Here is a 14,937-nt window from a genome sequence, read left to right as displayed (position 1 = left end):
AAGGCCACTGCACAGGACACCTAGAAAACCTACTAGCCATCTACCCGCCTCCTATAAAGCTGCAAAGTAACAATGGTTCACATTTTCGCAACCATCTTGTATATGAGTGGGCTGAAAAACATCAAGTGCTGTGGACCTATCACATTCCCTATCACCTGCAATCTAATGGACTGGTAGAATGAGCCAATGGTATCTTAAAGTGCAACCTGCAAATGGCCGCTAGTTCAGCCTTCAAAAACTGGAACCTGCACCTGGATCACTCAATCAACTGGGCCAACAGTCAGCCCCACTCCGGAGGAAGCCCCATGCAGCAAGCCTTTGGTCAAGGCAGGCCCCGCAAGCCAGTAGTGGAACGACCAAAAGGTAGTTGGGGGAAACTCCAGGCAGGGGATCCGGTAGTAGTTAAGCATCTACAGGGGGACAAATGGGAAAGAGTGCTAATGGCATAGGACACATGTAACTCATGGTGGGTATCAAGGTCAGATCCATCTAACAGAAGGCAGACTCCATTTTTCCTTGTTCCTGCAAATTAGGTCCATCTGCAGGCACAGCCATAGCAACCTTGGGATGCTCTGAAGTCGTCATCCTGCTCTAGAGCAACGCCACCACCCCCATCCAGCAATGAAGGGGTGGAATGCCATCATAACGGAACTGCTAATCGTTTGCTGTTGTTTGACTGATGTGGGACATTCCAATGCCCCTGAACCCCAGATTGCACCCACTGCCAAGGCCTTGAACACAGTGAAATACTGGGAACGCCCAACTGCAATCGAAGAAGTGCAAAACTGGCCTCTCAGTTGTCAGTGATGGATTATGAACTAGCAAGGGGGAACCTGTCAATGTTACTGTGGGACAGGGTGGTTACTTAGTTTCCTCTCATATGCCAAAATCAAAAAAAGCAAGTGTAAAACAGGGGGAAATTGTTATGGTTTCTTCCAATGGCCCTAGTGCTGTTATATTTTGCCTGCAGGTACACTGCCCACCCTGAAGTCCTAATGTGACCACTGCCGTAACCCCGCCTGCAGCTTGAAATTCTACAACCACCCTAAGCCCAAAGAGACAACCCCACCTCCATGGGAAACAATTGCTTCGGCAGTCCCCCAACCTGATGATACTTTGGCACAATGGTGTACAGCTCACCAAATACACTGGTCCTCCAAGTATAGCAAAGTACTATGGTGGTTTAAAAACAGCTCTTATGCTATTAAGTGATAGTCCACGGAATGGGAAGCCAACACATCCCATGTTCCGGGTATTTTGTGATTCCACCATATAGATGAAAAGAGGATCACTCACAAAATTGAATATACTATAGTGGCCTATCGCCAAACAATCTGGGAAAGTCTGCAGGGCACAGCCCTGGTCAACCCAAAAAAACTGGCTGAACCCATGGGGGGCACTGGGCCAAAATCATTTTTGCGAGATACCCGTGCCATCGTTATACCTAGACAATGTGCATTCAAGTACACAAATGAAGATGAATTCCAGCAAATAAACCAACCCCACTGGAAAGTTTACCAACCCCAAAAACAAACAAAAAATAATTAAGTACCCAAACAGAAAAAACCCTGTCGGTTTTTTGCATTAAGCAAGGATACACGTTGCTAATCCGAAAAGAGCCACCACAGGTGTATCCGCTATCTCACTTGTCTAATGTCACTCCATGGCGGAGGTCCCAAACCAAGGCTCCAGTTCTCCTTAATGCCTCCTTGTTTAATGCCCATATTACCTTTAACCCTGAACAATGGTTTATCAGAACAGCATTCCCCAACTGTTCTGCTGGCGCCCAGTTAGCAAAAAAAATGTTGCGCTGGACTTGGCCAACTGTTTTCCAACCCACAACCCAGCAGCCTCCAAGTGCCCCCCCCACAAAAAAGGTACCTTAGACCACGTGTGGAACAGGCTTAATTCAGCCATGAAAGTTTAAAACATAGATAAATCTCAGAAAAACACCCAAGGAATCATGGATATATGGCGAGCTATAGGTTTTCTCAATAAAGGGGGCATAATTAATAACATGGCCCTAAAATACATGGATTAATTAATAGCAACCATTAACCGTGAAACAGCACAAATAATCTATTAATGCATGCAGCCTTTCAGGCTGATGCTAATCAAACTTGGAGCTCTGTGTGTGCCCAAGTGCAGCCTTCACTTAACTTTCACTTTTCCCAGGTGATGAGAGATCTCAGACACAAAGAATGGCCTGCTGGCTTAAAATGCCATAAACTACCCCCAGGTTTAACCTGACAGTTGGTTTACTGAAACACATGGAGCACATGATGGGAGGGTTGTAGCAAAACAAAATGCTTTTTTGTCATACCTGGAGTAGCAAACGATGCATGGTCCACTGTCCATCTCTTAACAACAGAATTGAGAGGAGGATGTATATAAAACTGGGACTGGCATTGTCCCATTAAAAAAATTATAACCCCAGAAGGCCCCAAGTATTTAGCTCAATCTCCAGTGTGCCCTGTAAATGGCATTCTAATCAGCTTGGAAACTTTGTGAAAGGGATGGCCCAATAGTCCCCCCAACATGATTTATATAACACCCCTACCAGCGACTCCCTACATTACCCTAGCTCAGCAGGTTTCTTAAAAAGGTCCTAGCCGCCTATACTATTCCAACAATGTGTTTTAAACCTCCTGCACCAGCTGCTGTGCGAAAGCTCAATATTTGCAAGAAGCATCAGCTATCCTGATTGTCTAAGACCAGGAAGCTATTTTAATGTAGCCAAAAACCCAGCTAGAAAATCTCACCCTTAACCTAAGTCTTCCAAAGTCCTGGGTTCAAGATGTAAACATGCCTCAACTAAAAAAATGGAATAAAGTAGCAGCCTACATGAACAATTTGCTTAAAGATGCCCAAAAAAATAAACAGCTTGCTCTCATAGCCCAAGAGGGAGGGCGAATTATTAAGTGTGCTGCTAACATTCCCCCGCTGTGTAAATAGTATAAAGTAATTTATACTGTGGAAATGTATGCCTTTACTAAAAATGTTCCTTTTTCTTTAAATGTTGTTGTTATAAAATTAAGTCTATTATCAGTGCCAAAATAAATGTAGTTTCTACCAACCATGTACATGCCACCTGGCAAAAATCATATTTATAAGCCTTACCAAATGCTCCAAAGAAGCAAGGGGTGGACTGTGATGGCCAGAACCAAAGAAATTAATAAGCAATAAATATGTGCTTCATGGAGGCATTTGGAACTTTTGTCTAATATGAAGCTTGTATTTTTGTAACCCGCAAATGTAACTTGTAACTGTTCATGGAACTGACTAGGCCTCAAAGACAAAGCTATAGCTGTGAAATTAGCTGACCTAATAGTTCTTTCTCGCTCAGAATTTAGCCTTGATGATGATTAAAACTGGATTCAACTGCCTTGCTTATCCAGTACATTTCAAGAAAGAACATCTCAAAAAAGCATAGTCAGAGAGTTCTGAAGAGGCTAAACTTAAATGGGGTAATGTTAATTTCAAACCTGAAAATGCCGTGTTGCAGTTTGCTTATTGGATAAACCCAAGCTTGAGCAGTACCTTATTATAATGATTTCTAACACCTTTTAACCCCATAAGATAACAGCTATAAAGTAATATTATGAATAGCTATATAACTAAAAATTAGCATACTTAAAATATAAAAGAACACACACGTCATAGAAACCCTCAGGAAAAACGGAACAAAAAGGTCATTGCTGTCCCATACCCCCATGGGTAAGAATCTCTCTTACTCCCTGTCAGAGCAAAAACCAGATCCTGACTGAGGGGCTTCCACCGGTTCTCCTTCAGGCAGCCCAGTTCAGAGACGTCTGACTTCGCTGATTCAACTTGACATGAATCTTTTAACTGAGAGACTATTGATAAGTTACTAACCAAGTGAAAACTCTTGGTTAATTTCTTTATCTGTTTTATTATCACTGTCAATTTTAATCTGTATTGTTATATTGTCTGTTTATTAGCTTAACCTTTTTATTAACTATTACATATGCAAACTATACCTTTTGTTGTCATAAGTAAAATTTATTCCTTTTTGTAAGTAAAACTTGTCATTTCTTTCCTTTCCAACATCACCTCCTCAATCCCCGAACCAAAAAGCCCAGTAGCTAATAAAGCTGCAGTGCTCAGTCAGTCTGCAACTAAATTGATATACTCACAGTGCCCAGCTGGCCTGTGACACAAGACTCATGCATCAGTTAATTTTTCATTAAGTCTGGAATATATAATACATCATACTTTTACATAAGACTGAATTTCACACGGAACCATACCAGAAAATTGCATTTGTTTAGCAGTGTACAAACTGTTAGCCAACTTCACCACCTAGTGGTAACAGAGATGACTTTACCAGAAGTGTCCATACAATATTCCTTCCTGGCTACATTTGTTAAAAAAGACTATTAAAGAACTGAGAGTATTAATTTTTAAAGTATGTGGCTACATACAGCCTTCTTTATAGAAACTCAGAGATGCTGTTAGCTGAAGTCAGGCAGAAGAGAAGACAGCATGGCATCTTAGGCTAGGTACAGAATTTATGCATAAATTGTTGATCAGAAATTGGTCTATACCTGTAACATAAAAGAAGCTTAGTGCATAGTGGGTGCATCTACACGAGACACTTTACTGCACAGCAGACTAATTTGCTGCATAGCAAAGCATCACCATCTATATGTGTGGGGAAATTAGGGTACAGTAGACTAATTTACTGCGCTACTGGATAGTCTGACACAAGTGATATCCAGTAGTACAGTATGTTACTGCGCATAAACATACCTGTAGATGGTGATGTTGGGATTACTTTACTCCAGTTCAATTTGTCCAGGAGTATATTCAGTCACATTAATTGCATAGACTGGTTTAAAAATGGTAGAACCTAGTTTAAGATATACCTGTAGTATCAGATTTATTCAGTTTAGGTTAGACTAGTCTATCAAACTTCTGTCCCAGATCCCCTCCCAACTCAAGTTAGCTCACGGTCCCCCAGCATCCTAGGCTCTATTGTGGTTCCCACTAACCCTCACTTGCAGAGCAGGCACACTAGACTACATCAGTGCTCATCTGCTTTGGCTGAGCTGAGCCAGTCTCACCCTCAAGCTGTCACAGAGTTGAAGCAATAAAGCCTCTGCTCCACAGCTCTGTGTCCTGCTTGTGCCCGTCAACCAGGTGCGGCAGCAAGGGGAAGGTGGGGGTACGGAAGCCCCAATGCTGGGGTCTTCCCAACTCAGGGGGGCTGTGCAGTGGTGGCTTTTTTCTCACTGTTGGATGGGCTGGCCAGGCTGCATAGCCCCACCCCCGCTCATGGGTCACTGATGGGGGCTCCATTTGGGCAGGGGCAGTGGTGGGAGGAAGAACGCTTGCTGTGCAGGGGCTAGGTCTGGGTCTTGGGAGGGGCAGGTCTATGTGGGAGGTTCCTCCATTTTCTCCTCTCCCCTCACGGCAGCAGGGCTGAGGACAGATTCTGTGCTAGTTCCCCCCCCTCCCCCATCTCCCCCATCTCCCCTCCCCGCAGAGCTGATAGCATGGGGTTAGGGCATGTTCTGGGATGCCGATGAGGGATGGCTCCTGCTCAGCTGCGCTTGGCTGCCCTCAGCAATGTCCAACAGCCTGGGAGGTGTGCGGGAGTGCCTTCTGCCTTCTGGCTTTGGTCACTGCAGGCATCTATCTACCTCTGACCACCAAAGGGCAAATGTGAGTTCTGTTCACTCATAATCCAATCTATGCAGTTTGGATTTTAAATGTCTGTACTTAGCCTTAGAGACTAACCTGGTTTAGAGAGTTGTGAGCTTTTATAGGCAACAGCCTACTTCATCAAATGCTATGAATGGACTTGCAGAAAGAAAGGCTTTTCAGTAGAAAGGAATTTAAATACAGAAGAAAGGAGGGGGCACTGCAGAGAAAAGCTAAAAGCGGGTTGAGTAGATTAATAGGGATAAAGAAGTAGTTAACACACTGAGAGATGCAGTAAACAGCTGGAGTTAATAGTTAATCCAGGAAATGGGATAAGAATCTTTTGAGACCAGATGTTGCACAATCCAGTCTGTGGATGATTTCTTGTGTTGCAATTTTGCATTCAACTTTTTTAAAGTCCATTCATAGCATCTGACTAGCCTGTTGTATTTGAAATTTTGTGCATCTCTAAATGAGTTAGCCAGTCTCCCCTACCTTCTGCCTTATAGGTACTCAATGTCCCTCTGACAGTTTATTGATAGCTCCAAAAAAGTGCTAATGATTAACTCTCTGTACTTCTGTATACCTCATTTCCTCTTCTTGACTTCTTTGACAAATATTTATGATTTAGGTTTGTATCGATGGCATAATAAGCACTGAGTAGTATTTTACACCTGGGTCTCTTCCCTGCCCTTAACTTGAGGTATGCATGGAAGCCTATTTTCCCCTCTAGAACAGGGGTCAGCAATCTATAGTCTGTGGGTCAGATCTGCTCCACAAAGCCATTTCATCCAGATAGCGGACATGGGTCTTCGTTGGCATTCAGAGGCAAGGGGCTCCAGCATCAGTTGCTTTCCCCAAAAAAGCGTCAGCTGTGGGTGCTCTCCCTTGCTGCCACAGGGAAAGCATTAGCTGAAGACATATCCCATCTGCCGCTGTGGGTAAATGTGGTGGGGGCTGGGTCCTTGCCCCTGCCCTCCCAGCTCTGTCTCAAACCCGGCCAATCCAGCCCACAGCATTAAAGGGTTGCCAACTACTGCTTTAGAAGATAAGTCTTACATTTCCCAGAGATAGTAGTGGCCCTAGTGTGCATGCATGTATTTGTCTGGAAGGGATGGCAAGAAATAGAGTCACAGGTTGCAGGGGGTTGGAGGTTGGGGTTAGACTTCATATAAATATATGGAATTCATAGATGTCATAGACATTAGGGGCTGGAAAGGATCTCCTGAGATCATCGAGTCCAGCCCCCGCAACCATAGGCAGGAAGTCTGTGGGAATCAAATGATCCCAGCAAGATAAACATCCAAATGCCTTTTGAATGAGTCCAAAGTAGGTGCTTGCAATTCTTCAAAAGAAGAGTGAGACACAGAGACTGGTTTAGCAAAGAAGAGGCCAGAGGAGGGAGAGAAGTAGATTCTCTCTCACTGATTGGGCTATTGATTTACATTATAGTCTTGCTTCAGATTTTGGCAGTGCTGAAAAAGCATCTTTCATTTCCATTGGTTTCAGTTCTGGTTGCTTAGGCCCTCTGAAATTCAGGTCTGCATGTGCTTGGTATTTCCTATATATTAAATGGGAAAAATAGCAGAACTTATGGAACATGCTTGGATATTGAGAGATGAAACCTACTAACAAAATTGTATACCATACTTACTCAACCAAGATGAGTTTGTCCTCCATTCAACATGATGTTGGGGCAAAGCCCCTCATCTTGGATTTGAGTACAAGGGTAATTGAGGAGGGTGTATGGCAAGTGTTGCAGCTTTGGCTCCAGCCCTGACCCCAACTTGGACCTGGAGTCAGAGTTACCGATGCAGCTGCTGGCTCCCTGCCATCTGCTCCCCTCAGACTGGCCTCCATCACCTCTGGCTCACCGCCTCCCCCAACCCCCACACAGAGCTTCTGCAGCCCCTGCTGATACCACTTACTCTCAGTCATGGCTCCATCTCTCACCCTGGTCTAGCTTTCAGCACAGGGCACATGGTAGCTCCTGTTCCCGTCTGCTAGGCTGCAGTGGTAAGAGTGGCAGCCACTCCAGCCCCAGTTCAGGCCCAGGGACAGGGTCAGTGCACCTCAACCATTTGCTCCTGCGCCGCTCGGGCCAGGGTCAGTGGACCTCAACCATGTGCTCCACACCCTGGGCCTGAGCGGCGCTGGAGCCAGAACCACAACTGAGGGAAAGTAGTGTTGAGGGAGAGAAGTAAGAGGGAGGGAGATAAGCAGAGGGAGAACAAAGTGCACAGGTACACAGACAACAAGGAGGGGAGCAGGCAATGGGGTAGTCAAGTGGTGGGGAGCACAAGCAGCAAGAGATGAGAGATGGAAGAGCAAGGGGTGGCCACTTGACTGCCCCTTACCTCCTGCCTCCCCTCTGTCTGCCCTCCACCATTGTTTTCTTCACTGGAGCAGTGCAGGGGGGATAAATTCAAGATGTCCCGCCAATAATTAGATTCTGTATATGCAAAATTATAACTTGTAAATACACTAAATACAGGGCCAATATCACTGCCTTCACAATCAAAAGCTAGCAGTTCTGTGTGTGAGGTATATTAGCACTTATTAGTATTGTGTCCTGTAGCAGGGAACCCTTACCCTGTTACTGAACATAGGGGAAAGAAAGAGATGGTGAGGCAGAGATGAGAGGTACTGAGAAGTGAGAGAGAGATGCAGGCCAGGAATGGAGGGCCTGTCTCTTTACAGATAAAACAGCAGGCAGCATAATGCCTCATAGGTTAAGTGATTAGCAGCTTACTCACAGGTTCTGGGAGAAGGAAGAGAAATACCTGGCTACTTAAAAGCCAACCAGAGGACCAGAAAAGGTGGGGGTAGAGGAGGAGTATCTGAGTGGGACTGGGGTCAGCATTTGTGAAAGAAGGCAGGAGAATCCATGGCTTCAGAGTTTGGCATTCCTAAAACATAAGCGTGGCAACCCAGTGGCACAGACGCTGAGACCATCACAGAGGAGTTAGGTGTGAGGGGTGCAAACACCAGTGCGGGGAGTAGGGGGGCAAGTGGTAGGGAGCAAAGTCCAGGGGAGGCACAGACATCAAGGAAGGAGCAGGCAATAGGGGAGGCAAGTCTCAGGGGGCAAGGGGTGGAAGAGCAAGGGACAAGAGGTGGAAGAGAAGCTTCTTGGTGAGGCTTTAATGCCCAGGTAGAGAGACTATCATTAGAAAGAACACTACTTTCAGCTTTGTTTTGTATCTTGCCAGAAGCTGGGACTCTTTGTTGCTAAATGGACATTTATTTATTTTTTTTAGGTGTTTCTTTGTTTATGAATTAAACTGGTGATTTCATTGTTGGGGAGGTGGAGGTGGAAGTCCCAGTGGTGCCCTAGGACAGCCAGAGATGGGACCTGAGGGCCCAGAGCCAAACCAGTGCCTGAGAAGAGCAGAGACAGGGCTGGGACCAGAACACTGAACAGCCAGAGAAAATGGGGTTAAGACTATCAGGCTGACACCCCACAAAAGTGTACCGGTACAAGAAGGTTTGACAATCAATAAGGAAGTTAGAGGAATGGACCTGAAAGTGAGAACATGCTCATGAGTTCAGAACACAGGAAGAAAAGGGAGAAGCCTTGGCAAAAACTATGCCAAGTGAGAGAGCATCCCATTTCTGCTGCTAGCCTCACAAACTGAAGTACAAAGAACAAAGCCCTGGCAGGATAGAAAGGAGATGCAGCAAGGACCAGGACCTGTGAACAGGCATCTCCATTCCATAAACGATCTGAGAGATCCGGCAGGCTGTTGGGGTTTTTTTGGCCTGGTCAAGACTCTGTCACATGTCCATTATTACAATACTTAGGGATATAATAAAAGTTATTATAGACAAGTGTTGTCTGCACTGTGCACCAAAAATATTCTTGGATTTCCTGAAATATCTAGTTGATTAAAAGGTGGTTTTATAACCTTAAGTAGTTTGTACACCTGCTCAGAAGTTTCAGTATTAGGAACTATCATGCAGATAACCATTGGCTGAACTAGGGTTATATGAATATGACATTAAATAAAGAAGAGGATTGGATCTGTAAATATTTTACTTACAGGGTGTTCTCATATGTTTTTGGCTTCATTGAAATCAGAAAACATAACCCTTAAAGTTTGGACTTCAGGCAAAATGGGGTTCAGCTTAGATAAAGAGCTGGAATTCTCCAAAATTCAGAGTCTGTTTTCATGCATCTCCAACTAAAACAACATTGTCCCTATACAAAGCTAGTTCATATATATTATTTTAAATGCAGTTTTCTTGATTCACAGTGACTGCCTTATAAGTTTACTTTTTGTGGGAGCTGTAAAAAGATTACTGATCAATTTTTCAAATGGTATGTATCAGCATCATTAATTTGCCCTTCCAAACACAAAAACCTTCTATGATTTAGGGTGTATTTTAGTAGCATCCCTCTTTGTGTCACCAGAGGGCTCTGCTGTACCTTTTTTCATTTCCCAAATGTCTCTGTTACTTTGGTTTGTAGGAGTCTAAATTATCTGCGGAAGCTCATTTCATTTTTGTCATAGACACTGTTTCTGCCTGTTTCTTACTAGGTCTTGGAATATTTATAAAGTAGAGCTGGTTGGAAAATGCCAAAAACTAAAAACTTAAGCAGCAAAAGGTCCATTCCTCCCCACTTTCTGGAAGTTTTTGGCTAGTGAAACATCAGTTTATATTACTGTGGAAAACAAATACTTTCCATTAAAAATCACATTCAGTAAATAGTAAAATACCCCGATTATTTTGTTCAAAAGGTTGGGGTGAAATTATTTTGAGCATCTCTATTCCTTTTTTAAGTCACACACGCTTAATATAAAACATTTCCTCATAATCATGAATCAAGTTTAAAAATCCTCCAGCTTTGGCCATGATTAAGTTTAGTGGGAGTACAGTTCATGCCCCTTTGCCCATTCAACATTACACCTTTGTTTAAAAATAATAGGAATTGATAATAGATCACCTCTAAAACTCGGCCTCACGTGGTTGTGTCCTGTATTACCTACGTTGATGCTACTAATGAACATTGCAAAAAAATCAGGCATTTGTTGTATCTATAATGATTAATGGTTACCCAAATTGGTCTGTCAAAAATAAGAAAGGAGGCATAAACTTATTTGCATGAATGATTTCTGACCATGTGTATGCGGTCTACCTACTGCAAAAGAAAGCACCAGGCAGCATACTATATAAATTATGGCTGACTTCAGAGACATGCAATGTATGCATGTCTATGTGCTGGCAATTAATAAAACCAACAGACACAGACAAGTTACAACATACTAAAGGGCACTGAAAATGCCAACACTAGCTTGTTAATTCTTGTTAACTCATGCTAAGTACTGTCTTAGTGACCGGCTCAGTTAGCTTTAGACTGAGTTAGGGTAACCTCACTCTGCTCCACAGAGAAAAAAAAGCCATTTGCAGCTCTCTAGCATTCAGCTTCCCCACCCTCTCTGCAGAGCAGGGATAGAGCCCATGGTAAGGAAAGTTACACAAAAACTGGTGTAAGTGATGAGAAACCAGTTCAGTTATGTAAGGCAACAGAAGTTCAGTGCACATAAACCACTTTCAAAATGGCCAAAACTGGTTTAAACTAAACCTGGATGGATATAATGTCAGCCTCAGCTGATTTAGTTTAAATCAATTTATTGAACTTCTGTCCCAGATTCCCTTCAGGTTCAAGTTTACTCATAGTTCCCCAGTATCCCAGGATGCTTTACAACTCCCCTGTAAACCTCCCCTTACAGGTTAGGCAGGTGAGCCTTGGTCCAAGCTATCTGCTCCAGCTTCTGTGCCCCACAGCTTCTGGCCTAGGCCACTGCAGGCATATGGCTGCATTTCCAGAATCAAAAGTCAATGTCTGGTTCAGTGTGCGCAGCTTTGACTAACCTGAGAAGACTGAATTGATTCAGCTTCAAGCTTTTTGACTGCCTGTACTTAGCCCAGGTGTCCTGGCTCTTGGCCATGCTCCTGCTCACCTGCCCTCTAGTGGCAAGTCAGAGCCAGGCAAATAAGAAATGGCGTTGACTCCTAGCATGTGACTGCTCACAGAACATTTTAACTTGAACACTGCTTCACATCCCACAGGTTGAGTATGGGTTAAATGTAACATGTAACTTCACCCTTAGTATCCAGAGCTGGCAGTTGCATCATGCCTTTACTAATGCAAAAAGCAACCTTTTTAAAGAGGGGGATCTGCCATGTCCTCAGTATCGCATTAAAGAAGAAGTATTTCCCAATATTTTGTTCAAGAGCTTATTTACTGCAGCTTATAATAATTTCTAGTATTCTTAATAATAAATAAAGGGCACCTGGAGTTTTGGCTCTTTGAAGTTCTTCCTAGTGACCAATCACATGTACAATAATGCCATCTATAATGGCATCTAAAGGATAGAGAGAAATGGTTAGTCTATAGTAAAGATTCAAGCTGACTTTAGTGACAGAGCAGTGATTCAAGTCATTCTAACAAGGACTAGATCAAGCACTGGAGACAATACAACATAGAGGATAATCCAACACTGACAGTAGATGAACATTAAAATGATCAACTATACACTTTTTTCTATCTCTAACTTTTATGATCTTCTCAGTCCATAAAAATCTCTAAGCATGTCTCTATTGATAGCTTTTAAAAGCCACTCTCAGATCCTAATTGTAAATTTAGCCTAAGAATCTCAATAGTTCTAACATAAGAACTGATCGAAAACAATGTCATTTTTAAACTCTTATAGGTTGCAGTTCTAAAAGACTTATGCCACATATCTTTCAAAGACATCTTTTTATAAGTTTTATATCTCTCTTCAGTAATGCTTTGTGTCCTGTGGGTGTCAGTATGGCATTACAACAACTCTGTTCAGTTTAAAAATCCCAAACTCCTGTAGAGGGAATAATTGTTGGTAGGTGACATACTAACACACTATTTAGATATGCTGGGATTTACAGACAAACTTCCAGCAGGATGAAGCTTTTTATAAAGCTGATGACCCCATAACACCTTACCTATAAAGCAATTTTTGATTATACATGCAATATTTTATCAGTACAGTTATATCAATACAACCCTTAGCACTGATGCAATAATACCAACGTATTTTCTTTAATGTACAGGAAGAGATAAACCTGTATAGACCACTGTTTTAACAATATAATTACATTCATACTGAGGGGGTTGTACCATTTTTCCATTTTAGTTTAATTAAAGCATTAGAGGTTTTGTCGATAGGTAAATTCTAAATAACAGAGAATGCATCTCCACAAGATGCTTTACTGTGCAGAAGACTAATCCAATGTTCAGTAAAGTGTCACTGTCTACACATGTGCAGAAATGACTGCACAGTAGATTAGTCTAATGCACTAATGTGGATACAGGTACTAGACATCGGCACGTTAAACTAATACACCAAAGCATACATGTAGACACTGGCCGGGAGCATAGTGCTCCTGGTCAGTCTAGGCAGCAGAAGGCCACAGGGGGCAAGGAGAGCTGTTCTGGCTCTGCGGGACACAGCCTGCCAGCCACATAGAGATAAGGACCTCTCCCAATCTCTGCATGGCAAGGAGAGCTGTTTTGGCAGTGCCAGGCAGCTGCCTCCCTGTCCCATGGAGATCAAGACCCAGGAGCCAGGACAGCTCTCCTCCACCCCATGGAGATCAGGACCAGCCCCTGTGCCCCCTCCCAGCCTGGGACTGGCAGCCAGGGGAGCCTGAAGGCCTCCTGGCCACTGCAGGGGGGCACAGCAATGTAGGAATAACCCTTGACTGAACTGCTTCCATCGAGAGCAATTTTCCTTCTGGCAGGTGCAAATTTGCTCCCAATGGGCACATGTTTGAATGTGTGTGGGGGTGCAGATTTATGAACCTGAATTTTCTATGCAATCACATTAATTGCATATATAGAGACACCCAGAATGTCCTAAAGGGCTAGTTCATATCTTTATGTGATAAAATCTATGTAAAGTCCCAGAGGTATGCTTCCCCAAGTTAATTTCCCTTGAATGCCTTTGAGGTTCTTTCTTTTGTTAATGGTTACACCCCAGGCAAACTAGCACTCTGAAACTCAAAGCAATGTGACTTAGTAGTGAAATGCATTACTGTGATGCTTATAGTTCATGCCTGCACCTCATAATTAGTCAAACTATACCAGTTGTGTTCCAGCAGGAATTATTCTAGCAAGAACCATGGACAGGAATGTCTGGGTAGAGGTGCAATAAGGCAGGTCTTAACCCAGGGCAGCAGCAACACACAAGGTAGCAGCTGTAGCTGGGATGTCAGTGAAGGCAACGAGGCCTCAGTGTAGTAGCTATTTTTGTTTCCCCCTGAGTTGCCTCCTTCCTCCTCAGTTACATTATGATGTTAAGGTGGGATAGGCAGTTTATCTTTTAGACATCCCAGAAGTTTAGTAAGGATTTTGAGGAGCTACCACTAGGACATACCTCTTAAAAAATTAATATGCACACACTAAAGATATCTGAAAGCTATATGAGAGATCACATCATTAAAACATGCAAGAGCTTTAATAAATTCAGAGTTTGCTTCCATTAGAGCTTTCAGCAATTAATACCATATACCAATTTGGGGATTTGGTCTCAGGTCCTATTTTCCCAGCTCCTCAGTCATTAGTGTATATTGTATACACACCCATATAAGATCCTTGCCATTTTGATAGTAAGTAGTTTAAGAGAGTCAAGCTTAAAAAATGTGTTGAGTTGCAAAGGCTAAGGTTAAATACAATAAAGAAAAGGGAGAAGGCTTGGTAGTCCATAAACCAAGTCATAAAAATGGTAAAAAGTTGGAATTAAATTGAAACAGAAAAAATCTAGAATTTATAAAAAAAGGATATACTCATGTAAGTTCCAGTCAGAAATAAAGAGGTTGCAGTTAAATATTGCTGGCTTATGGAAAGAATTGCTAGGTTTAAAACAAGAGATAAAAAAAGAAAAAAGAAAGAGAAAAACATTGAAAGAAAGAGTGAAATTCAAGCACATATACTATACACCCCAAAAGTTAGACACAGATCACTAATTCATATATCATGCACACAATGCCATATATATACACAAAGTAAAAATCAATACAAACCTAATAATTATACAATATAAAACAGTGGATACCCAAAACCAAAAACTTGCTACTAAAATAAAAATGTTAAAGCTTATTCTAAGTCTGAGCTCACTTATACTTATCTATAGGGAATAGAGAAGGAGAGAAAAAGTCAGAAATGGTTGGGGAAGGGGCGGGAATGCATTTAAAATAAATTAAAAAAAAGAAAATTGTGGGGTTTGC

The 14,937-nt window shown here is 42.7% G+C and overlaps 1 long non-coding RNA gene across 1 annotated transcript; it reads left to right on the top strand.

The window, feature by feature from the left end:
* Nucleotides 1-1,563: 1,563 nt before the first annotated feature.
* On the top strand, nt 1,564-1,863 carry LOC109321198. Its single transcript, XR_002103995.1, has 2 exons — nt 1,564-1,655; nt 1,686-1,863. It is a non-coding gene; the product is annotated as an uncharacterized LOC109321198 (long non-coding RNA).
* The last annotated feature ends 13,074 nt before the right edge of the window (nt 1,864-14,937 follow it).

This window comes from Crocodylus porosus, unplaced genomic scaffold, assembly GCF_001723895.1.
Source record: "Crocodylus porosus isolate Cpor-Errol unplaced genomic scaffold, CroPor_comp1, whole genome shotgun sequence".
NCBI lineage: Eukaryota > Metazoa > Chordata > Crocodylia > Crocodylidae > Crocodylus > Crocodylus porosus.
This window is presented reverse-complemented; position numbering and strand designations above follow the sequence as displayed.